Below are 25,742 nucleotides of genomic sequence, written 5' to 3'. Positions count from 1 at the left end.
GAGGAAGTAGAAGATTTTTGAAAACAGAAATTAAAGGACACTCGTGGTCTAAAGTAAAGTTGATCAAATTAAATGAAAATGATTAAATATTATTATTTTTAAAACCACAGGTTTTTTGTTTATTTACCATAGTTGTACATTTTAATATAATAATGTGGCACAATTTATTAACTGTTTTATGATCGTATTATTATTTCTTTTGAATTATTCTATAAAACGAAAGGGAGCTGAGGTTACACCATATGACCAGCAGAGGTCACTGTGAGTAAACTCTTCACAGGGGGAGGGAAGAACCAGGTGTGACGTCATTATTGGGATATTTTCAACATGGCGCCGGACTGTGGCTGGAGTTCCTCCGCCGCAGCTGAACGTTGACGAGGATTAAACTCAGCTCAGTCCGGCGGTGACGTTCGGTCAACGGGGCGGGAGGACAGGGTCACGTCGGTGAATTTACACCGGGGATGTGCGTGTGTGACCCGGGCAGCGTCAGCTAACGCTGAACACTAAAATGGTCGCAGCCCCTTCCTCCAACAACAACGGAGCTCTACCGACCGGGAGCTCGGCTTCAGCCGCCGCCGAGGCTCTGTGAGCGGACCGATGGAGGAGGAGGAGGCTGGAGGAGCAGGAGGGTCTACTACCTTTGACTTTAATGACAATGAAGAAGAAGAAAGAAGAGGAGGAGGAGGAGGAGGCGGTGTGAAAGCGGGGCTCAGAGTCTCCATCAGCTCAGCGCTGTTAGCCGGGGTCAGCGGAGGTCAGGGAGCCGGGAAGGGACATTTCTGTGTGAGCGCTAACCGGAGGAAGTTTACCGGAGAAGAGATGAACCTTTTCCCCGATCATGTGATCACACCTGCGCAGTATGTTCCTATATATGATTCTTATGTTTGTATGTGTTTGATGGACCGGAAGTGTGAGCTCATACTTTTACACCATTAGCAAACACGTGACCGTGTCAGCCTTTTAGTTATTATAGATTTAATAGATGTACCTAATAAAGCGGTCAGTTAGTGTTTGCATCACTGCAATTGTATTATTACTATTACTGTTATTACTATTGTTATTATTATTATTATTATTATTATTACTATTAATATTATTGCTATGAGTGTCAGTGCTGTGGTGTGAGTTATGGCTCTAACATTAGCCAGTCTGTGGCTCAGTAAAGTGGATCTGTCTGTCTGTCTGTCTGTCCGTCTGTTTGACTGACAGGTGTGTGGTTCCTGAGGTTCTGGACGACCACTGTGGCCTGAATGGATTCTGTGAACCACTTTGTCAGGAGGAGGAGGTGATGAGAGGGGGAGGAGCAGGTAGGCTCCGCCTGGCAGAGACCACAGCTACTTCCTGTCCAGCTGTGCTCCAGGGTTGGTGGAAAGTGCAGGGAGATGAGACAAAAGAGCAGCAGCACTGCGCCTGCACTGTGGCGACGGTGGCGCCCTCAGCTGGGACCTTGACCAATGGTGTTGTGGTCAGTGAGGATTCCACTTATTCCAGACCAGCAGCAGGGGTTTCCAGCCCGGCACTGCAGGGACATGTGAACTGTGGACGAGTTGAAGTAGCTAACGGTGGTTTACACTCCATCACCAGTGACTGTCATGTAGACGTGACGCCAGGACACAAAACTGGGGACGGGACAGCAATGTGTCAGTGCCCGGGGCAGGATGAGCTCCCTCCCTGCCCCACTTCCTCCAACACTGCCCCCATCCAGGACCAGGAGGACTGCCCCCCCACCCCAGGATCAAGTGCCAAACTGCCCTCTCCCTGTTCGTCATCCTCGTCCAACCCTGACAGCCCGCTCTCAGGAGCTGACAGCGCCGAGGATGAGGCTGAGCTGAGTTTACCCATAAGGCCGCAGAGCTTGAGGACTAACCCCGCCCCTCTACTGTCCCTGAGCTGTGATGCTACACCCTTGACACCCAATGAGGACGGGGGCTTTTATTTTGGAGACATGGGCTACGGTGAGGACTGCAGGAATGTTCTGGAAATGACCGGTCGAAGGCAAAGTGCTCCGGACAAACTCCCAGATCCAAGTGAACACGCGGACGCTTCTGATCCAAAACTGCTGCCCAAGAGGTTTGGCATCGCAGACTTCTTCACCAGGTGAGAAGAAGCTTCCCTGACTCCTGCACCTCCTTTACTGACTCCTGCACCTCCTTTACTGACTCCTGCACCTCCTTTACTGACTCCTGCACCTCCTTCACTGGCATCTCCTTTACTGACTCCTGCACTCCTTCACTGACTCCTGCAGACTCCTGCACTCCTGCACCTCCTTACTCCCTGACCTCCTTTCCTGACTCCTGCACCTCCTTTGCACTCTTGCACCTCCTTCCCTGACTCTTGCACCTCCTTCACTGACTCCTGCACCTCCTTCACTGACACCAGCATCTCCTTTCACTCCTGCACCTCCTTCCTGACTGCACTCCTTCACTGACACCAGCATCTCCTTCCTCCTGCACCTCCTTCACCACCTCCTTCACTGACAGCATCTCCTTTACTGACTCCTGCACCTCCTTCACTGACTCCTGCACCTCCTTTACTGGCTCCTGCACCTCCTTCACTGACCTCCTGCACCTCCTTCACTTCCTTCCCTGACTCCTGCACCTCCTTTATGACTCCTGCACCTCCTTCACTGACACCAGCACCTCCTTCCTGACTCCTGCACCTCCTTCCCTGCACTCCCTGCACACTCCTTCACTCCTGCACCTCCTTACTCCTGCACTTCCTTCCCTGACTCCTGCACCTCCTTTATTGACTCCTGCACCTCCTTCCCTGACTTCTGCACCTCCTTTACTGACTCTGCACCTCCTTCCCTGACTCCTGCCCTCCTTCACTGACACCAGCATCTCCTTACCTCCTTCCTGACTCCTGCACCTCCTTCACTGACTCCTGCACCTCCTCACCTCTGCACCTCCTGCACCTCCTTTACTGACTCCTGCACCTCCTTCCTGACTCCTGCACCTCCTTCACCACCAGCATCTCCTTCACTGACTTCAGACTCCTCACACTGACTCCTGCACCAGCACCTCCTTCACTGACTCCTGCACCTCCTTCACTGACTCATCACCTTCTTTACTGACTTCATCACCTACTTCACCTCCTTTGACACCATCACCTCCTTCACCCGACACATCACCTCTTTTGCTGACACCATCACCTCCTTTGCTGATACCATCACCTCCTTTACTGAAATTAGCTCCTTCTGATACATCACCTCCTTTGCTGACTCCAGCACCTCCTTTACCTAACACCCTCCTTTACTGACACCCTACCTCCACCCTCCTTCACTGACACCAGCATCTCTCTTCACTCCTTCACTGACTCCTTCACCTCCTTTACTGACTCCTGCACCTCCTTCACTGACACCAGCACCTCCTTTACCTCCCACTTCCTTTACCTCCTGCACCTCCTTCACTGACACCAGCACCCTCCTTTACTGACTCCTGCACCTCCTTCACTGACACCATCTCCTTCACTGACTCCTGCCTCCTTCACTGACACCAGCACCTCACTGACTCCTGCACCTCCTTCACTGACACCAGCACCTCCTTCACTGACTCCTGCACCTCCTTCACTGACACCAGCACCTCCTTCACTGACTCATCACCTTCTTTACTGACTTCATCACCTACTTCACCTCCTTGCTGACACCATCACCTCCTTCACACACACATCACCTCTTCCTGACACCATCACCTCCTTTGCTGACACCATCACCTCCTTTACTGATACTATCACCTCCTTTGCTGACTCCAGCACCTCCTTTACTGAAACTAGCACCTCCTTTACTGAAACTAACACCTCAAAACTAACACCTCCTTCACTGACACCATCACCTCCTTAGCCTCCTTTACTGACCATCCACCTCCTTTACTGAACAACACCTCCTTTACTGACACCATCACTTCCTTTACTTACACCATCACCTCCTTCACCTCCAGCCTCCTTTACTGACACCATCCCTCCTTTACTGAAACTAAAACCTCCCTTTACTGACACCATCGCCTCCTTTACCACCATCACCTCCTTTGCTGAAACTAAAACCTCCTTTACTGACACCATCGCCTCCTTTGCTGACTCCACGCCTCCTTTACACCACCATCGCCTCCTTTACTGACACCATCACCTCCTTTGCTGAAACTAAAACCTCCTTTACTGACACCATCGCCTCCTTTACTGACACCATCACCTCCTTTACTGAAACTAAAACCTCCTTTACTGACACACTATCCTTTACTGACACATCCCTCCTTTACTGACACCGCTGAAACTGACACCCACTGACTCCATCACCTCCTTTACTGAAACTAAAACCTCCTTTACTGACACCATCGCCTCCTTTACTGAAACTAAAACCTCCTTTACTGACACCATCGCCTCCTTTAGTGAGCGCACGAGGCAGCAGAGGACTTTGGTGTGGGAGAGAGAGTGAGAGAGTGAGTGAGTGAGTGAGTGAGTGTAACAGTGAGCTAAAGATGAGGTCATGTGACATGGTCACATGGTCCATGTGTCTCTCTGCTGACAGCAGCATGTTCTCCACCTCACACACACAACCACACTTCATGAAAGCCTCACTGACTCTGGACGTCACATGATCCTGAATGAGGAAATGAAAGTTGTGAAGAATTGTCAGTTGAAGGCAGAAAATGATCCTGACGCTTCTCTGATGTTCTTTTTTTGATTCTTTTAATCCTGCAATCACATGACGATCACATGACGATCACATGGAAATGATTCTCAAGAATGAATGATTTCTTTTTCTTTTTTTTTACATTTTTATTACATTACAGTACAGCAATTACTTTCATTTCAAATAACATACAATGGTATTTCCGCCACTCACAATTGAAATCTTTGTGTACAAAACAAGAAACAAAATACACAAAGTCCAATGAAAGTATACTTGAGAACTTGAACAAATTGGGAAAGATAGATGTATATAAAAGAGCAAATAAAGAAATGTCCACCAGGGAGTTTTTTTCTTTTTTTTTCTTAAATAAATAAATAAAATAAAACAATACACACTAGTCATTAGGCCAAATAAAACATTCAAAAATAAAGCATAAAAATAGCATTACAGGATCATCCATTCAATACTTCTGTCTGTTCAAAACTAACATATCTTACCCATTTGGCCCACAATTCGATAAATATGTTTTTCTGTAGGCGAAAGGAGAAGATAATCTGTTCCATGAGGTAAATGTCACTTACTTTACTTATCCACTCCTGCACTGTGGGCGGATCAGGGAGAAGCCAACGCCATGTCAGTGCTTTTTTACCATTCATCAGCTTGCCTGACCTGTGATTCTGAATTTCCTAAAAATAATGCAGAAAAGTGCGTCGATAGATTAGAATTAAACATGCTGCCTAACAGTTTGTGAAGCTGTGTCCAGAAGGATTTAACCACTGGGCATTCCCAGAAGATATGCCAATGATCCTCCTCAGATATTGTTAGATTACCCTCTCTCTCCCATTTTTCCTTCCTGTACTGTGTGTTTTCTTAGACAGTAGACCGGTTTACTTTGGTAAGCATCAATAAAAATGATCGATATCGGGTCCTTTCTGATATGTTCAAAGCGGTTACGTACCTGGAGGAATCTAAAAAAATCTGTCCTTTCAAGGTTACAGTCTTCTTTTCAAAGTTTTTCAATTGTCCCTTTTCTGTGAGTAAGAGTAGTAAGTCGTTATTCCTTTCAAAATCCATGATTTAAATCCCTTATCTATCGTGTTAGGCCTAAATTCCGGATCATAGGCACGCCATTGGATTATCTGTAATTTATTACTTAATTCATACTCGTCTTTTATCATAATCCAGATTTTTTAATCTGAGCTGCATAAAAATAATCCTTAAAATTAGGTAGTGCCATCCCCTCTTGCTTCTTTGGAAGTTGTTAAGTTTTAAACTTTTAAGCCAAATAAATCTGGAAATAATCTTGTAATAATCTAGAAAATAGTTTTGAGGAAATTTCTACAGGGAGTTTCTGGAATAAGAAGAGGATATTCATTCTTACAGAGTTCCATCTATGCTTCTTTAATATTTGTTCAGAGGGGGCCATCATTCATCTCTGCCAGTGTTCGAATTCTTTTAGGCAGGTTTATTCCGAGATATTATTTTTTTTATTCTAAGATATTTTGATTGAGTTTTTACACATTACAAAATCACAAAACAAGAAACCTTATCTAACCCAACCCCACCCCTCAAAACACATCCTTACCTGGCCAGACACATTCACAGATAACTGTGCTTCATTCCTGGAGTGGTACAGGTAACAGCTGGAAGTCGGGTTTTACTCTGAAAAAGTAAAATAAAGTAAAACAAGATAGAAAAGAGAATATATATATATATAGATATATATATATATATATATATGTGTATATATATATATATATATGTATATATATATATATATATATATATATATATATATATATATGTATATATATGTATATATATATATATATATATATATGTATATACATATGTATATATGTGTGTGTGTATATATATATATATATATATATATATATATATATATATATATATATATATATATATATATATACATATATATCAAAGTGTGAGGGATCCAGTCCCAATGTAGTTTTCAAATTATGAAAGTATTCCAGAAAGGCTCCCCACACTTTCTGAAACTTTTCTTTGGAGTTACGGATTGAGTAATGTAATAATTTTAATATTTTTTTCGAGATTTAGACAAGACATAACATCTGTCAACCACTGAGCGTGAGTGGGCGATGTTGCACGCCTGGCCAGGACAGAGGCGAAAGACAGAGCTCGCCGTTTAGCTGGGGTCAGGCGCTCCTAGATATGATAATTAATTTTGATCCCATTTAATATGGAATTGTCCCTAAATTGCTTTGTGGGTTATTAGTTGATAGTCAAAATGTGTGTCTTTTGTATATTTAATTTATATCCTGAATAACTACCAAAGACCATTCATTTGGGGAGTGAATTAGGAGGGTCACTTAAATAAACCAAGCCGTCGTCAGCATATAGCGCCACCTTGTGGTCGTCTCCATTAATGCAGATTCCTTTAGTACTCTGAGTCTGTCTTATCCACTGAGCTAGGGGCTCTATATAGAGTGCAAATAGCAGGGGCGAAATTGGGCATCCCTGTCTCGAACCACGTTCTAGTCTAGTAGTATCTGAAAGGTAACCATTTATTTGTATCCGGGCCAGTGGTTTGTAGTATAATGTACGGATCCCTCTAATAAAAACGTTGTCCATGCCAATTCTTTCTAAAACTTTCTAAAGGAAAGGCCAACTTACCGAGTCAAAGGCCTTCTCGGCGTCTAGACTAACTAAACAAGCTTCAATATTATTATTTTGGATATGATGTATTAAGTGTAATGATCGCCTGATGTTGTCGTGAGTCTGTCTTTGTGAGATAAATCCGGTCTGATCATTGTGTATAAGCTGAGGAAGAACCTTGTCCAGTCTTCTGGTGAGGATGGTCGTGTAAAGCTTGTAGTCAACATTCAGTGTATGAACTACACTTTACTTTTTCCCTCCTTGAGAATGACGGAAATCACTGCTTCATTCCAAGATGGAGGCATTTTATTATCTTTTAATGTCGTATCACAAGCTTGGAGAAGGATTGGCACCAACTCAGTTTTAAATGCCTTATACCACTCCGAGGAGAAGCCATCTGGGCCAGGTGATTTGTTTGCTTTCAGGGTGGAGATGGCCCTATTCAGCTCTATCTCAGTTATAGGGGCTGTTAATATTCTATTTTGTTCTTCTGATATAGCAGGTCATTTGAGAGATTTTAAGAAGTTATCAATTTGCTGGTCACCTTCTAATTGGGGTTGTGTATACAGGCATTTGTAGTATTTTCTGAATGTTCTTTGTATTTCTTCTTGTTTATATCGTATAGTTCCAGAATCTATGTCCCTTATTTTGTATATAGTGTTGTCTGCTCGTTGCTTTTGCAGTTTTCTCGCCAAGATTTTTTGTGATTTTATTCCTGACTCATAATAAGTTTGTCTTGTGTATATTTTATTTATTTCATCTCTAGTTGCTTTTATTAGGTGCCTGCTGCTGCAAGGCAAACTAGTCAGAACCCTAGGGTTCTCACTAGATTGCATTGCAGAGCAAGCATCTATTGATATTCCACTGGCGTTTATTCCGCTTATTATTCCTCATCCTCCCGTTTTTTGCCGCGCTTCTCCTCCCGCAGCTTTGAGAAAACCCCAACACAAGTTATATCAAAACGTGCGCCTTGACCGGGAATCGTGTGCTATGACTTTTCTAAGACTTTCGCGTAACCATGGCGACAGAAATCGCGAAAATGTAAAATAATTTTCACTCATTTCCACTCACACAATAATGGGAAACCGAAAACAACCAAGCCCACTTCGGAGCATCACAGTGTCGTCATACTTTAACGTAGAAACGTGGTTGGAACTTTAAACGGGTCACAAGACTTGGGACTTTTCTGACCTAAGTCAAAGTTTTGATCCATGTTACGGTTTTTAAACAATCGCAGTTTACGTTTTGTACTTTTTTTTTACGTTTTCAGATTTTATAATGAGTGTGTATTGCGTTGTGTGGGCGGCAGCTAGAGTGTGCCACTCTAGCGAGATCCAGCAAAATAATCACCAAAAATCTCTAAACAAACTCCTCTCCTGCCCACAATTTCCAACCTACACTGATAATTTTTACATCAAAACGTTGCCATGGGCGTCGTCTAACCCTGTGTGTGTTTTCATGTTCATATGACTTGTAGTTTTTCTTAAAATCACCTCAAAGCGCAGACAACTCCGGTCACACTCTCCATTGACTCCCATGTTAAAATGTCTGCTTTTGAGTTCTGGAAAAATCAAGACGAGGGTGATTTAAAACTGTGATTTCTCTGTCAATTCACGTCCGTTTGTCACCAATTTAAATGTGGGAGTTGCCGAAAGCCTCCTGACGCTCACAAACCAAAAATTTTATCTCTATCATCAACCGTTCTTGAAATATGACAACTTTAAAACATGCTGTTTTCTCTGATTTCTCTGCTGGTTTTGGAGAAATAGAGACAAGCGTGTGTGTGCGTGTGTTTGCGTGTGTGCGTGTAAGGAGCAGAGGGGACTTTGGGAGGAGCTTGTCAGTCTCTCTGTATTCGTCCACCCAAAACTTTGACGTCTAACTCCTCCCACAGTTTTGAGAAAACCCCCACACATGTTATATCAAAACGTGCAGCTCGACCGGGACTTGTGTGCGATGACTATTTCTAAGCGTTTCAATGGTTTCCATGGCCACAAAAATCGCAAAAAACTGCCATATAACTTCCACATACACATGAATGGGAAACAGAGGGGCTTGTGAATCTCTCTCCCCCTCTCTCCTTTAAAACTTGGTCTTTTAAAGGGTGACTCCACCAAAAAGTACTTCCAAGGTGGATTGGATCCAAATCTCCGGCCATATAACTTCCACATGCCGCAAGAACTGCAGGCACCCTCGAAATTTCGGCACGGAATTGCCGATCTAGTTCTAGTTAGTGTTTCTAGTTTTTGTTCTTTTTTATGTTGTGTCTCAAGGTCTTTCAGTTCTTTATTAAGGTCTATCAGTCTTAATTAGGTGCCTGCAGCAACAAGGCATACTAGTGAGAACCTAGAGTTCTCACTAGAATGCATTGTGCGGAAGCACATCTTGATATTCCACTTGCGTTTTTTCAGATTATTATTCTCGCGCCCCCCAAAAGTTTGCCGCGCTACTCCTCCCGCAGCTTTGAGAAAACCCCAACACAAGTTATATCAAAACGTGCGCCTTGACCGGGAATCGTGTGCTATGACTTTTCTAAGACTTTCGCGTAACCATGGCGACAGAAATCGCAAAAATGTAAAATAATTTTCACTCATTTCCACTCACACAATAATGGGAAACCGAAAACAACCAAGCCCACTTCGGAGCATCACAGTGTCGTCATACTTTAACGTAGAAACGTGGTTGGAACTTTAAACGGGTCACAAGACTTGGGACTTTTCTGACCTAAGTCAAAGTTTTGATCCATGTTACGGTTTTTAAACAATCGCAGTTTACGTTTTGTACTTTTTTTTTTACATTTTCAGATTTTATAATGATTGTGTGAGTGGTTGTGTGGGCGGATCGCTAGAGTGGCCCACTCTAGCGAGATCCAGCAAAATAATCACCAAAAATCTCTAAACATACTCTTCTCCTGCCCACAATTTTCAACCTACACTGATAATTTTTACATCAAAACGTTGCCATGGGCGTCGTCTAACCCTGTGTGTGTTTTCATGTTCATATGACTTGTAGTTTTTCTTAAAATCACCTCAAAGCGCGGACAACTCTGGTCACACTCTCCATTGACTCCCATGTTAAAATGTCTGCTTTTGAGTTCTGGAAAAATCAAGACGAGGGTGATTTTAAAACTGTGATTTCTCTGTCAATTCTTGCCCGTTTGTCACAAATTTAAATGTGGGAGTTGCCGAAAGCCTCCTGACGCTCACAAACCAAAAATTTTATCTCTATCATCAACCGTTCTTGAAATATGACCATTTTAAAACATGCTGTTTTCTCAGCTTTCTCTGCTGGTTTTGGAGAGATAGAGACAAGCGTGTGTGCGTGTGTTTGCGTGTGTGTGTGTGTGTTTAAGGAGCAGAGGGGACTTTGGGAGGGGCTTGTCAGTCTCTCTGTATTCTTCCACCCAAAACTTTGACGTCTAACTCCTCCCACAGTTTTGAGAAAACCCCCACACATGTTATATCAAAACGTGCGGCTCGACCGGGACTTGTGTGCGATGACTATTTCTAAGCGTTTCAAGTAACCATGGCCACAAAAATCGCAAAAAACTGCCATATAACTTCCACATACACATGAATGGGAAACAGAGGGGCTTGTGAATCTCTCTCCCCCTCTCTCCTTTAAAACTTGGTCTTTTAAAGGGTGACTCCACCAAAAAGTACTTCCAAGGTGGATTGGATCCAAATCATATAACTTCCACATGCCGCAAGAACTGCAGGCACCCTCGAAATTTCGGCACGGAATTGCCGATCTAGTTGTTTTTGTTTCTTTTCATAGGAACAGAATGATATTATTCTCTCTCTAACAACAGCTTTTAAAGTATCCCACACCGTAACTGAGTCAACCTCTCCGTTATCATTTTCTTCTCTCATTTGGGTTTTGAATCTTGGATTATTTAGGATATTTGTGTTCAACCTCCACAAAGTTCTACCCGGATTATCGATAATGTCCACAGTGCAGGAGAGGAGGGCGTGGTCAGATAGATAAATACATCCAATATCGCAATCACGTATTCTATGACGATCTCTTTTTAGCACAAAGAAATAATCTATCCTTGAATAAACATCGTGTGGGTGTGAATAAAAAGATGGATAGAAATCCCTCCATAAATCTAATATACCAAGTTCTGTCATTAATGCATTCACTCTCCTATGTAATCGTGTAGTGACTGGGTTTTTGGATGAATCCTGTTTTGGATTGAGACAGATATTAAAGTCTCCACCACATATGACGACCCCTGTGCCCTCTATCATCAAATCAAATAGGTTTCTATAAAAAGCAGAGTTACTTCCTGGGGGAGCATAAACATTACAAATTGTTATATTTACGTCATTTATTTTGCCTGAAACTACTATGTATCTCCCTTCCTTGTCAGATGTTTCCGAGATCTGTTCAAATGGTATTTGTTGTGAAATCAAAGTTGCTACGCCTCTCCTGTAAGATGAGAAGTATACCCTTGAAAAGCCCATTCTTTTAAGCTGTTCATGTTCCAGTGGGGTGAGGTGTGTCTCTTGTAAGAGCACAATCTGCACATTCTCCCTTCTCATTTTCACCAGTATCTGCCTCCTCTTAGCTGGATTTAAAATCCCATTCACATTAAAAGAAATCACTTTAAGGGTTTGCCTATTCATCGTCTACTACTGTGGGCTGCATTGATGATCACCCAGCCACAAATCTCTCCTGGCATCTCTGCAAGTACATTATACCAAACCTGTCTTTCCCAAGAAACACGAACAGAAACAATCATCACCGGTGCAATTCAGAACAGTTGATTCCGATGCTCGTTTCAAAGGAGCCTTGTGGGACCTTGTAAAGTCATAGCCCTCATAAGAGAACATCCCACGACGTAGTGGTGGGGCCGCATTTCAGCCAAAGTCCAAGTGAGAAAAAAAAATAAAAATAAGATAAAATAAAATACATATGTATGTATGTATGGCTCGCCCGTTCATCTGATGAAACAAAGAAAATAGAAGTGTGAACTATGATTAGACGCGAGTCCAGGCCAGATAGAGTATGGCAGAGTTCTGCATGCATAGCTAAAGTGTATGCTACACATGTCACCATAAAACCTGTAAAGTGTGAGGAAACAATCCATCACTGACAACGAGAGTGTTGGTGTTTCGGATGTGCGCTGTCGCTCGCAGCAACAGGCTCCTGGTTTCCGACCTGGTCTCCCCTACTCCCTGCCATCTGCCAGGTAGACAGGAGGAGAATCTCCTCTTGGTCCGATGTGGCGGGGGTCTTCACCACAGTAACTGGAAGCCCTCGCGCCGACATATCCCTTGTAGCCTCGTGCCAAAGCTCGATGTGCCCGTTCAATCTTGTGGTCTCCGTCAAGTGGGAAGTCGAGTGAAGTTTTCAACATGTTGTTCAGGAAAGCGGCCATGTCAGTGCCCTCTGTGCCTCCTGGTACTCCGTAGATGCTCGAGCCTCCTGATCAATCAATCTCGCCTCCAAGCTAGCCTGACGCTGTGTCAGTCGCTTGATTAACGTTGTCGTTGCTAGAAGCACGGTCTCTGTTTCATCTGTTCTCCCTTCTACTTCGTCCAGTCTGTCATTCGCTCTCTTCAACTCCTGCTTAATGTCAGAGAGTTGCTCCCTGTTATCTCTTCTGAACTCACAAATTTCGTTGAAGATACTTTGAAGGCTAGCATCGGAGATATCGTCCTCCCGTGGGTGTAAATCCGGAGAGCTGCTTCGGCTGTACCTCGAGTCTGGGTCGTCTTCTGTTGAACCCTTGCTTAATCCACTTCTAGTAGTAACCCCTTTCCTTATTCTTTTATGAAATACCCACCAGGGTTAACAAAATCAAGTTTTTTTGGGGTTAATTGGTAAAACCTTCGGGGAGCTAAAAGTTTAGGCTGCCATCCTCTCGACACTGGAACCCACCCACTTTGAATGATTTCATGTGTCTGTCTGTCTGTGACACAGTGAATGTGCTGACTGTACAGTATTTTCAGAATGTTGGTGTGAGGATGAATTTCATGTGTTCATGTTGGTTTGTTTGCAGAGTGTGACATTGTTGTTCTACTAAATATTAGATATAATATATCTTCTTTCTTTCTTTCTTTCTTTCTTTCAGGAGCCTGTTTTCTAGGAAACCCAAAGAGCCCAAAACACCTACCCATAATGCAATGGGGTGGAGAATGTTTGGAAAGGTGGTGGCCAGAGACGCCGACTCAGCTACAGACTCCGCCTCCATGTCACCCACACACAAGGTCAGCCCCTTTTTTGAACCCTTAAAGATATTGTTTTGCCTTTAATGGACGTTTTACTTTTAAATTTCTAATAAACAACCAAACAAAAACCATCGTTTGTACACACACAATACACAAGTACACCAGTATACCAATACAGATTGTGTGTGTTTGTGTGTGTGTGTGTTTTGCACATGTCAATCTTGTGTGTTTTTTTCACGTCGTCCTCAGGACGAGCAGATGAAGGACTCTGATGTGTCCTCATGTTCTCAGCAGCTCCCTCTAGCTGCAGGCAGGAGGAAGAAGCTGGAGTTTGAACCTCTGTCCACCACAGCTTTGATCCTGGAGGACCGACCGTCGTGAGTGACAACCATGTCACATCTGTCTGTCCACCTGTCTCCCTGTCTGATTCTGTCTGTCTGTCCATGCGTCTGTCTGTCTCTCTGTCGGTCAATGTGTCTGACTCTGTCTCTCTGTCTGTCCTTGTGTCTCTGTGTCTGTCCTGCAGGAACCTTCCTGCCAAATCTGAGGAGGAAACTCAGAGACACAAACTGGAATATGAGGAGATGGTGGCAGGAGCCAAGAAGAGAGGTACAGTGTGTCTGTGTGTGTCTGTGTGTGTCTGTGTGTGTCTGTCAAAAGAATTGAGATCCATAGGAAGGAGATCGGAGTCAGCTCAGTGTCCAAACAAGGGTTTAATCTTGTACAAGAGGAGCATTCACAAAGCAACACACACAGGCCAGTTACAAAGTGAAGACCCCCTGTCTTCGAGGAAACACAAGGTATTTATCTGTCTCAATGGGTCAGCTATCACCCTGCCATAAGGTGCAGACCCCCGCCTCTGTGGGTTTGTTATCACCTTGCCCTGAGTCGCAGACCCATTGTCTCTATTCACAAGTCACATCGAACAGTTACATTAACAATACAAAGTGTCAATGGTCGCAGGTCACATCAAACGGTTGCATTGAACATTTGTCTTCATGTTTTACATGAGGTACATAATTCCCGTAACAGTGTCTGTGTGTGTCTGTGTGTGTGTCTGTGTGTCTGTGTGTGTGTCTTTGTGTCTGTCTGTGTGTGTGTCTGTGTGTGTGTGTGTGTCTCCTGTGTGTGTGTTTGTCTGTGTGTGTCTAAAATCTGTGTCTGTGTGTGTGTGTATGTGTCTGTGTGTGTCTGTGTGTGTGTGGTCCTCCTGTGTGTGTGTGTCTGTGTGTGTGTCTCTGTGTGTCTCTGGTGTGCCTGTGTGTGTGTGTGTGTGTGTGTAAAAGCGTGGTGTGTGTGTGTCTCTGTGTGTGCCTGTCTGTGTAATGCCTTGTGTCTGTGTGTGTGTCCTGTGTCTCCTGTGTGTGTCTCTGTGTGTGCCTGTGTGTGTCTGTGTGTGTCTCCTTTGTGTCTGTGTGTGTGTCTTTGTGTCTCTGTGTGTCTGTGTAAAAGTCTATGTATCTGTGTGTGTGTCTTGTGTCTGTGTGTATGTGTGTGTCTGTGTGTGTGTCTTTGTGTCTGTGTGTGTGTGTGTCTCTGTGTCTGTGTGTGTGTCTTTGTGTCTGTGTGTGTGTGTCTCTGTGTGTGTGCCTGTGTGTGTGTCTAAAGTCTGTTCCTGTGTGTCTGTGTGTGTCTGTGTGTGTGTGTCTTTGTGTTCCTGTGTGTGTGTCTTTGTAAATCTGTGTGTATCTGTGTGTGTCTTTGTGTGTGTCTGTGTCTGTGTGTGTATGTGTGTGTCTGTGTGTGTGTCTGTGTGTCTCCTGTGTGTGTCCTGTGTGTGCTTCTTGTGTGTGTAAGTGTGTGTGTGTTGTCTGTGTGTGTATGTGTCTGTGTGTGTCTGTGCGTGTGTCTGTGTGTGTCTGTGTGTGTATGTCTGTGTGTATGGTGTCTGTGTGTGTGTGTGTGTCTGTGTGTGTGTTTGTGTGTCTGTGTGTGTTTGTGTGTGTCAAAAGTGGTGTCTGTGTGTGTGTGTCTCTGTGTGTGTGTCTCTGTGTGTGTTTGTGTGTTCTCTGTGTGTGTGTCTAGTCTGTCTGTCTGTGTGTGTGTGTTCTCTCAGCGTGTGTCTGTGTGTGTGTGTGTGTGTCTGTGCGTGTGTCTGTGTGTGTGTGTGTCTGTGTGTGTGTGTGTTTGTGTTCTCCAGTTTCCTCCCACAGTCCAGAAATACACTTTAGATTGACCATAGTCGTGAGTGTGAATGCCTCATTAGGACCAGGTTCTGGTCTCCCTGTGACAGAACGTGTCTTTGTTCCTCAGAGTTAAAAGAAGCCCAGAAGAAGAAGCGTCAGATGAAGGAGAGACACCGTCAGGAGGACAACATCTCCAACGCCATGATCATCTGGAACAATGACATCCTGCCACACTGGGACGCCGTGTATGTGCCTGTGTGTGTGTGTGTGCATGTGTGTGCGCACCCTGACCCAGAGAGAGGCGGAGCTATGACATCATCATTTTCACATAGTTTCTGTTTGGATGAAACAGTGATGCGATCAATAACTGTCTGTGTGTGTGTGTGTGTGTCTGCGTGTGTGTAGGAAGGGGACAAGGCGCGTGAGGGAACTGTGGTGGCAGGGACTTCCTCCCAGTGTCAGAGGTCGAGTGTGGAGCCTCGCCATCGGCAATGAGCTTAACATCACTCCAGGTACACACACACACACTCTTACACACGCGCACACACACACACACACGCACACACACACTCACTGCTGTGTTGCTTGGTTACAGAGCTGTATGAGATCTTCTTATCCAGAGCCAAAGAGAAGTGGAGGAGCTACAGTGAGACAAGTTCAGTCAACGACAGTGAGAGCGGTGAGAGACTGTGTGTGTGTGTGTGTGAGCGTATGTGCACCTGTGTGTGTGTGTGTGTGTGTGTGCGTGTGTGTGTGTGCGTGCGTTGTTACCAAAGCTTTACTATCAAAGTTCTTATATATTAACCTTCATATGTGTCTATCTAATCTACTAATCAGAACTTGTACGATTTGTCGGATTAGATTACAACCCAACCGCTGTCTAACTGTGTGTGTGTGTGTGTGAAATACATTTCCATAAAGACACTCGAGTTGTTCTGTTTGCCCTTTCCAGAAGGGTTTATTGAGCTGAACCTGAGTCCACACTGACTTCTGTCTTCTGTCTTCTCTGACAGATGGAGGAGCGTCTCTGGCTGACCGAGAGTCCAGTCTGGATCTCATCAAACTGGACATTTCCAGAACCTTCCCCTCACTCTTCATCTTCCAGAAGGTCACAGCTCTGCTCATGTTTGTCCATCACAGATTAGATCAGATTAATAAACACTGACTATCTGATAAATCTGTTCATCCTGTCATGTGTTGTGTCTGTAGGGCGGTCCTTACCACGACCTCCTCCACAGCGTTCTGGGCGCGTACACCTGTTACAGGCCTGACATCGGTTATGTAAGTTGAAGTGTTTGTGCTTTAATGACGAAGACATCTCACTGTGAGACACACGAAGTCTGTAAAGCACTCACTCTCCCACACCAAAGTCCAGACACACAATCAGTGGCTTTAGCTGGACATGGTTCTCAGCAGCAGGGGGCGCTCACAACACACTGACACTGTGACATGTTCTGGTGTGTGTGTGTGTGTGTGGTGTGTGTGTGTGTGTGTGTGTGTGTGTGTGTGTGTGTGTGTGTGTGTGTGTGTGTGTGTGTGTGTTCAGGTCAGGGAATGTCGTTCATAAGCTGCTGTTCTCATCCTTAACTTACAGGAGGCGGCCTGTAGCCTTCATCACCTTTGCCAACCTTCTCCAATAGCACAATAGATGGTATTTTTCTTCAGAGTGGACCTTGATCTGTACACACACACACAAGCATTTGAACAGACAGACGAACGAACACACACACACACACACACCTGCGTGCAATTTTGCGCTTTTGAACTACTGAACACTATATAGAATTTTAATTTACATATGTAGCGACACACGAAGACACCTACAAGGCTATTGAACACACACACATTACTACTACTACTGATGATACTGAGATAATCTCTCCTCGCAATATACTCTCTCTCTCTCTCTCTCTCTCTCTCTCTCTCTCTCTCTCTCTCTCTCTCTCTCTCTCCTCCTCCCTCCTCCTTTCTCTCCTCTCTCTCTCTCTCTTTCTCCTCTCTCCTCCTGTCTCCTCCTCAGATGCTGAAGTATTTCGCAGCCTTCGAGGTTTTCTTCGAGGAGAATCTTCCTCAACTCTTCAGCCACTTCCAGATGAGCAACCTGACCCCTGACCTCTACCTGATTGACTGGTGAGTCATCAAACACACACACACATGAACGCACACAGATACACACGCACGCACACACACACACGTGTGTAAATTGACAGATCAATCAGCCAGTGACATCACTTTTTACAAATCAGTCACTGTTGACACCTTTAAGTCTTTCTGTGTGTCTGTCTGTGTGGGTGTGTGTCTGTGCGTGTCTGTGTGTGTATGTGTGTGTGTGTGTGTGTGTGTGTGTGTGTGTATGTGTGTCTGTGTGTGTGTGTGTGCAATGGCGTGTGCAATGGCGTGTCTGTGTATGTGTGTGTGTATGTCTGTCTTGTGTCTGTGTATATATGTGTGTGTGTGTGTGTGTGTGTATGTGTGTCTGTGTGTGTGTCATATGTGTCTGTATGTGTGTGTGTGTGTCTGGCAAGTGTCTGTGTGTGTGTGTGTGTGTGTGTCTGTGTGTATGTGTCTGTGTGTGTGTGTGTGTGTGTGTGTGTGTCTGTGTATATGTGTGTCTGTGCGTGTCTGTGTATGTGTGTGTGTGTCTGTCGCGTGTCTGTGTGTGTGTGTGTGTGTGTATGTCTGTGTATGTGTGTGTGTTGTCTCTGTGTGTGTGTGTCTGTGGAGTAATGTTTTATTGTATGTGTGTCTGTGTGTGTGTGTGTCTGTGCGTGTCTGTGTGTGTGTCTGTGTAGCATTGTCTGTGTGTGTGTGTCTGTGTCTGTGTGTGTGTGTGTGTGTGTGTCTTTGTGTCTGTGTGTGTGTGTGTCTGTGTATGTGTGTGTGTGTCTCTGTGTGTGTGTGTCTGTGCGTGTCTGTGTATGTGTGTGTGTGTCTCTGTGTCTGTGTGTATGCGTGTGTGTGTGTCTCTGTGCGTGTGTATCTGTGTGTGTGTCCCATGTCACTTCTTCTTCTACTAATAAATCCCTGTAGACTGTACACTGATACAGTGAGAGGTTAAATGCTGCCCTCCACAGGTGAACGTGTTAAATCACAGTCCCAAATATAAACTGTGTTTAAATAATTGGAACAATGTTAACAATGACTCTTTTTTTTTTTAGCAGTTTGAAATCTGTGTTTGACTTGTTTGTGTGTGTGTGTGTGTGTGTGTGTGTGTGTGTGTGTGTTCCAGGATCTTCACTCTCTTCAGTAAGTCCCTCCCCCTGGACGTGGCGTGTCGTGTGTGGGACGTGTTCTGTCGTGACGGCGAGGAGAGTCTGTTCCGTGCAGGTCTGGGAATCCTGCGTCTGTACGAGGACGTGCTGCTACAGATGGATTTCATCCACATCGCTCAGTTCCTCACTCGTCTGCCCGATGACCTGCAGCCGCACACGCTCTTCAACGCCATGGCCAACACGCACATGCTCAGCAGAAACCGCCGCTGGGCTCAGGTCAGTGTCACGCAGTTGGAGGTTGGAGGTCAGAGGTCAGAGCCACTTTGTGTCTTATGTTTGTTTTTTTGTTTTTTGTTTTTTTAAACAGGTTTTTTCTGCTCTGACAAAGGACGGAAACAAAGAGACGGACAAAAGCAGCAGCAGCCCTGCGCTCAGAAGCTAGCGCTAACAGTTATCTGACTGACGCTAACAGTTAGCTGACTGACGCTAACAGTTAGCTGACTGACGCTAACAGTTTTCTGACTGACGCTAACAGTTAGCTGACTGACGCTAACAGTTTTCTGACTGACGCTAACAGTTAGCTGACTGACGCTAACAGTTAGCTGACTGGCGCTAACGTTATCTGACTAACAGTTAGCTGACTGGCTGCTGACTGCAGGTTATCTGACTGATGCTAACAGCTATCTGACTGACGCTAACAGTTAGCTGACTGATGCTAACAGTTATCTGACTGATGCTAACAGCTATCTGACTGACGCTAACAGTTATCTGACTGACACTAACGGTTAGTTGACTGATGCTGACAGTTAACTGACTGACGCTAACTACAAAGTTTGAAGTAAACTTGGTGGAAACAGACGAAGAAGAAACTGCAGGAATCTTTGTTTCCTGTGAGCATGAGGAAGTGAATGTGAAACTCCGCTGTCAGTATTTTGCCGCACATGTCACATTACTGACCCCACCCACTTTTTTTTTTTTTTTAAAGCAACTAGTTACAAATCTAATCATTGACCTTTGACCTTGGTGAACTCTATCCAAACAGAAGTCTTGTATTTTCACAAAAAAATCTCAATGTCAATTTTTTCCGATATCGTGCAGCGTTAGTCAGAGGTCACATTTTGATCTTTAGTAACGCTCTCTGCTCCGCCCACTTCGTCTGATTGGCCCGCTGACTCGGGCTGCATTCAGTTCAGATCCAACGTCAGGGCGCTGGACAGACGTGGACAGATGTGGACGCTGGACGTTTTGCAGCGTGAGTGGTGAATTTGACGTATGTCTTGGCGTCCAATCGCATTCTGACCTTTTGACCTGAAGCTGATGGATTATGATCCTGTTCCATGGATGAAAAACCTAATATTCTTTATGTAACGATAAAATATCTTTATTGATGACTCTGATTTCAGTTATTGATTGAATCAAATTTTATTACTAAACATTTGAAAGAGTTTGTTTCTGAAATAACTTTCAATCAATAATCAGCAGATGTTTTAAAGATATTTCAGATTAATCAATAAACTGATCAGTGCAGAAAATGATTGATCTGCAGTGCAGCTTTGATCTAGACTTAGCTCCGCCTCCAGACTGTTTACTGACACTTTGTCCAATCACAGCTCAGAGGAGAGAGCGCCTCCTGCTGACTGTTTTACACCTGTGTTTATACGTGTCACTGTGGGCGGAGCCTCTGTGCAGCTGTCTGTGTTGCTCTAATGGGAGGAGCTTAGGACAGTCAAGTGTTTCCATGGCAATGTAGCAACGTCCTTTCACTCATCTCTTTCAAAACATTGTTACGCTGAGGAAACAAAGAGCATTCAACTTAAGCTCCACCTCCTCTGACCTCATTTCCTGCTCAGACACCGAAAAAGAGACATTATTGTATTCTTCAACCAATCGGAGGCTCGAGTCTGAGTCAGGTGGACTACAGACGTTTGACCTCTGACCTCTGTCGTACACTCGTCATCAAAGGAACTTTACTTTACGAATTTCCAAAATTGGTCCAACATGTGACCTTTAAGCCTTGTTATATCTGAAACCACCACATGTAATGTAGAGTCCAGAGTTTACGATGGTCCTTGAATGCAGCCGAGTCCAGAGTTTATGATGGTCCTTGAATGCAGCCGAATCCAGAGTTTACGATGGTCCTTGAATGCAGCCGAGTCCAGAGTTTACGATGGTCCCTGAACGCAGCAGACCTAGAGTCCAGAGTTCACGATGGTCCGTGAATGCAGCAGACAGAGTCCAGAGTTTAGATGGTCCTTGAATGTAAAGGTAAATTCCCACTTTTTCTTCACTTGCAGAGTTATTAATGTTCATCTTTGTTTTCAGAATAAAAGCCTGACATTCCACATCAAAGAACCCAGGAAACAGCTGAGCACATGACGATCAGAGGTCAAAGGTCACACTCACAGTTAAAACTAAAGTGCAATATGTTTATTTCCTTCAGTTTATTCAATGAAATAATAATAATCCAGAAGTCTCCTTTAATTCAAATCACTCCAGATTACTGATGAATTTTTATTTAAGTTTCATCTTTTTTACTTTGATGTCAGTGTTTGTTGTTGCTGCCTTACACACGCTGTAAATAAAACTGTACAAATGTTCTTCTTTTCTTTTCATATAATGAAAAGAAAAATCTGTAAATAAATATCTTAGCAAACTGAATTTTTGTTTCCTTTCTTTTCTAATAAACAATAGAATAGAATAGAAGAAAACACACAAGATACAAAAACACACAAGAAGGTTGCGACTTAACAATATTATAATATAGAATTTAAGAATCCCATTTCTTGTTGGAGAGGTGGGACCCGTGTGTGAGGCACTGTTGTACAATCTGATGGTGCCTGAACCGCTCAGTTCTGCTCCCCCTCAGACATAGGTCCTCATAGAGGGGGTGGGAGGGGTTCTTAAGAATATTATATATTTTATCCCTTATCCTCCTCTCCGCCTCCTCCAAGCTGTCCAGTTGTAGTCCAACCCTGTGTGGCTCTCTCCCTCTGCCGCTTTCTCCCTCTCTCTCCCTGTGCCGCTCTCTCCTCTCCCTGTGCGCTCTCTCCCTCTCTCTCCCTGTGCAGCTTTCTCCCCTCTCTCCCTGTGCCGCTCTCTCCCTGTGTCAGTCTCTCCTTGTGCAGCTCTTTCCCTCTGTCGCTCTCCCTCTCTCTCTCCCTGTGCCTCCCTCTCTCTCTCCCTCTCTCTCTGTCGCTCTCTCCTCTCCCTGTGCGCTCTCTGCTCTCTCCCTCTGCTCTCTCCGTGTCAGTCTCTCCCTGTGCTCTCCCTGTGTCGCTCTCTCCCAGTGTCGGCTCTCTGCTGTGCCACTCTATCCCTGTGCGATCTCTCCTGTGCTCTCTCCTGTGCAGCTCTCTCCCTGTGCGCTCTCTCCCTCTCTCTCCCTGTGCAGCTTTCTCCCTGTGGCTCTCTCCCTCTCTCTCTCCCTGTGCCGCTCTCCCAGTGTGCTCTCTCCCCTCTCTCTCAGTGCCACTCTCTCCCTGTGCTGCTCTCTACCTGTGCGCTCTCTCCCTGTGTCAGTCTCTCCCTGTGCTGCTCTCTCCCTGTGCAGCTCTCTCCCTGTGTCGGTCTCTCCCTGTGCTGCACTCTCCTGTGCAGCTCTCTCCTGCTTTCTCCCTGTGTCGCTCTCTCCCTGTGCTGCGCTCTCCTCTCTCTTCCTGTGTGCCGCTCTCTCCCTGTGCTGCTCTATCCCTGTGCGATCTCTCCCTGTGCTGCGCTCTCCTGTGCCGCTCTCTCCTGTGCTGCTCTCCCTCTCTCTCCCTGTGCCGCTTTCTCCCTGTGTCGCTCTCTCCCTGTGCTGCGCTCTCCTCTCTCTTCCTGTGTCGCTCTCTCCTGTGCTGCTCTCTCCTCTCTCTCCCTGTGCCGCTCTCTCCCTCTGGCTCTCTCCCTCTCTCCCCTGTGCCTCTCTCCTCTCCTGTGCCTCTCTCCTCTCTCTCCCTGTGCTGCTCTCTCCTGTGCTGCTCTCTCCCTGTGTCAGTCTCTCCCTGTGCCGCTCTCTCCCTGTGTCGCTCTCTCCCAGTGTCGCTCTCTCCCTCTCTCGCTGTGCCACTCTATCCCTGTGCCGATCTCTCCCTGTGCTGCGCTCTCCCTGTGCCGCTCTCTCCCTGTCCGCCTCTCTCCCTCTCTCTCCTGTGCGCTTTCTCCCTGTGTCGCTCTCTCCTCTCTCCCTGTGCGCTCTCTCCCAGTGTCGCTCTCTCCCTCTCTCTCGCTGTGCCACTCTCTCCCTGTGCTCTCTACCTGTGCTCTCTCCCTGTGTCAGTCTCTCCCTGTGCTGCTCTCTCCTGTGCCTCTCTCCCTGTGTCAGTCTCTCCCTGTGCTGCACTCTCCCTGTGCCGCTCTCTCCTGTGCCTCTCTCTCCCTCTCTCTCCCTGTGCCTTTCTCCCTGTGTCGCTCTCTCCCTCTCTCTCCCTGTGCAGCTCTCTCCCTGTGCCGCTCTCTCCCTCTGTTGCTCTCTCCCTCTCTCTCCCTGTGCCGCTCTCTCCCTCTGTCACTCTCTCCCGCTCTCTAAATAAATGCCCTAGGGTTAAGACCCCGCAATCTCTCCAAATGTTAAATCCACCACCTGTGCCGGCTTGTGTATAGGAGCTAGAGAACACCATGTCTTTGCACAACCCTCCAGCTTCCTCACTGCCTGCCAGGCTTGCAGAGTCCTTTTAACTATAATATTATTAATTCAATTCAATTCAATTTTATTTGTATAGCGCCAAATCATAACATACATTATCTCAAGGCACTGTACATAGACAACATCAAGGAGAGCAGAGAAACCCAACAGTTCACACAATGAGCAAACACTAGGCATCAGTGGAGAGAAAAAACTCCCTCTTAACAGAAGAAGAAATCTCTGACAGAACCAGACTCAGAGATGTGCGGACATCTGCCTCGACCGGTTGGGGTGAAAGGAAAAATGGGGGACAGAGGAGAGGTGGGGGACAGAAAGGGGAGAGAGAAAGGTTTCCCTGAACCAGCTCTAACTATAAGCTTTATCAAAAAGGAAAGTTTTAAGTCTAACTTTAAATACACAGAGAGGCTCCGCCTCCCGAACTGTCATTGGAAGCTGGTTCCACAGGAGAGGAGGAGCCTGGTATCTAAAGGCTCTGCCTCCCATTCTACTCTTACAGACTCTGGGAACCACAAGTAAACCTGTATTTTGGGACCTAAGTGGTCTAGTAGGGTGATAGGGTAAGACTAGGTCTTTCAGGTATGAAGGGGCGTGACCATTAAGTGCTTTGTACATGAGGAGGAGGATTTTAAATTGAATTCTAAACTGTGGGTGGAGCCAGTGTAGAGAAGCTAACACTGGAGTTATGTGGTCTCTCTTTCTAGTTCCTGTCAGAACTCGTGCTGCAGCATTTTGAATGAACTGAATTATTCTAACAGACTTGTTAGAACATCCTGATAATAAGGAGTTACAGTAATCTAATCTAGATTAACAAAAGCATGAACTAGTTTTTCAGCATCCTGTAAAGACAGAATGTCTCTAATTTTCATAATGTTCCGCAGGTGGAAGAAGGCTGTTCTGGAAATTAGTTTTATGTGTGAATCAAAAGACATTTCCTGGTCAAAAGTAACTCCAAGGTTCCTCACAGTGGAACTGGAAGCCAGGGTGATGTCATCTAAAGTGACAATGTGATCAGAAAGTTTTTCTCTGAGGTGTTTAGGGCCGAGTATAAAAGTTTAAAAGTAGAAAGTTACAGGTCATCCAGGACTTAATGTCTCTGAGACATTCCTGGAGTTGAACAACCTGATTTATTTCATCCGGCCTCATTGATAAATATAGCTGTGTGTCATCTGCATAACAATGAAAGTGTATGTTATGCTTTCTAATAATGTTCCCTAGAGGAAGCATATATAAGGTAAAAAGTATAGGCCCAAGCACTGAGCCTTGTGGAACTCCACAATTAACTTTTGTTTGTAGTGAGGCTTTATCATTAACGTGAACAAACTGGAATCTATCAGATAAGTATGATTTAAACCAGCAGAGGGCAGCACCTGTGATACCAAGAGTCTGCTCCAATCTCTGCAGTAGAATATCATGATCAATGGTGTCAAACACAGCACTAAGATCTAACAGGACAAGTAAAGAAACTAGACCATTATCTGAGTTACTAACTTTAACTAGTGCTGTTTCTGTGCTATGGTTTAATCTAAAACCTGACTGAAAATCTTCAAACAGGCCATTAATGCGCAGATATTCACATAATTGATTGGCAACAGCCTTTTCTAAGATTTTAGAGACAAAGGGAAGATTAGATATCGGTCGGTAATTAGCTAAAATATCTGGGTCAAGGGTCGCTTTTTTTAGAAGGGGTTTAATAACTGCTACTTTAAACGTTTGGGGCACATATCCAGTTAATAAGGATAGATTAATTTGAGTTAATATAGAGTTGTTAATTAAAGGAAACACATCTTTAAACAGTTTGGTGGGGATAGGATCTAACTGACAGGTTGATGGCTTAGATGATGAAACTAACGATGTTAACTCAGGGAGATCTATAGTGGAGAAACTGTCTAACTGTGCACCTGGTGCTTCTAAAGCTTTTGTGCTAGAGGGTGAGTCAGTCCCAATATGAGGGAGGAAATGATCAATTTTTTCTCTAATTGATGTTATTTTATTCACAAAAAAGTTCATAAAGTCATCACTGCTCAGTGTTAAAGGAATAGATGGTTCAGTGGAGCTGTGGCTCTGTGTCAGCCTGGCTACAGTGCTGAAAAGAAATCTATGATTATTCTTATTTTCTTCAATTAGAGAAGAATAATAGGCAACTCTAGCTTTGTGTAGGGCTTTTTTGTAAGCTACAAAACCATCTTTCCAGGCTATATGAAGTTCCTCTAGGTTACTGGAACGCCATTTTCTTTCTAATCTACGTAACGTCTGTTTAAGAGCACGAGTATTGGAGTTAAACCATGGTGCTCGTCTCATCTGATTCACCACTTTCTTTTTCAGAGGGGCAACACAGTC

At 44.8% G+C, this 25,742-nt stretch overlaps 1 pseudogene; it reads left to right on the top strand.

Annotated features, from left to right (window-relative positions):
- The first annotated feature begins 319 nt into the window (after positions 1–319).
- Positions 320–19,849, top strand: LOC122786537 (annotated as a pseudogene).
- Positions 19,850–25,742: the final 5,893 nt, after the last annotated feature.

The sequence above is a fragment of the Solea senegalensis genome, linkage group LG20, assembly GCF_019176455.1.
Source record: "Solea senegalensis isolate Sse05_10M linkage group LG20, IFAPA_SoseM_1, whole genome shotgun sequence".
NCBI classification, from domain to species: Eukaryota; Metazoa; Chordata; class Actinopteri; order Pleuronectiformes; family Soleidae; genus Solea; species Solea senegalensis.
Note: the sequence above shows the minus strand (reverse complement) of the source record. Positions and strands in the feature narration are given on the sequence as shown.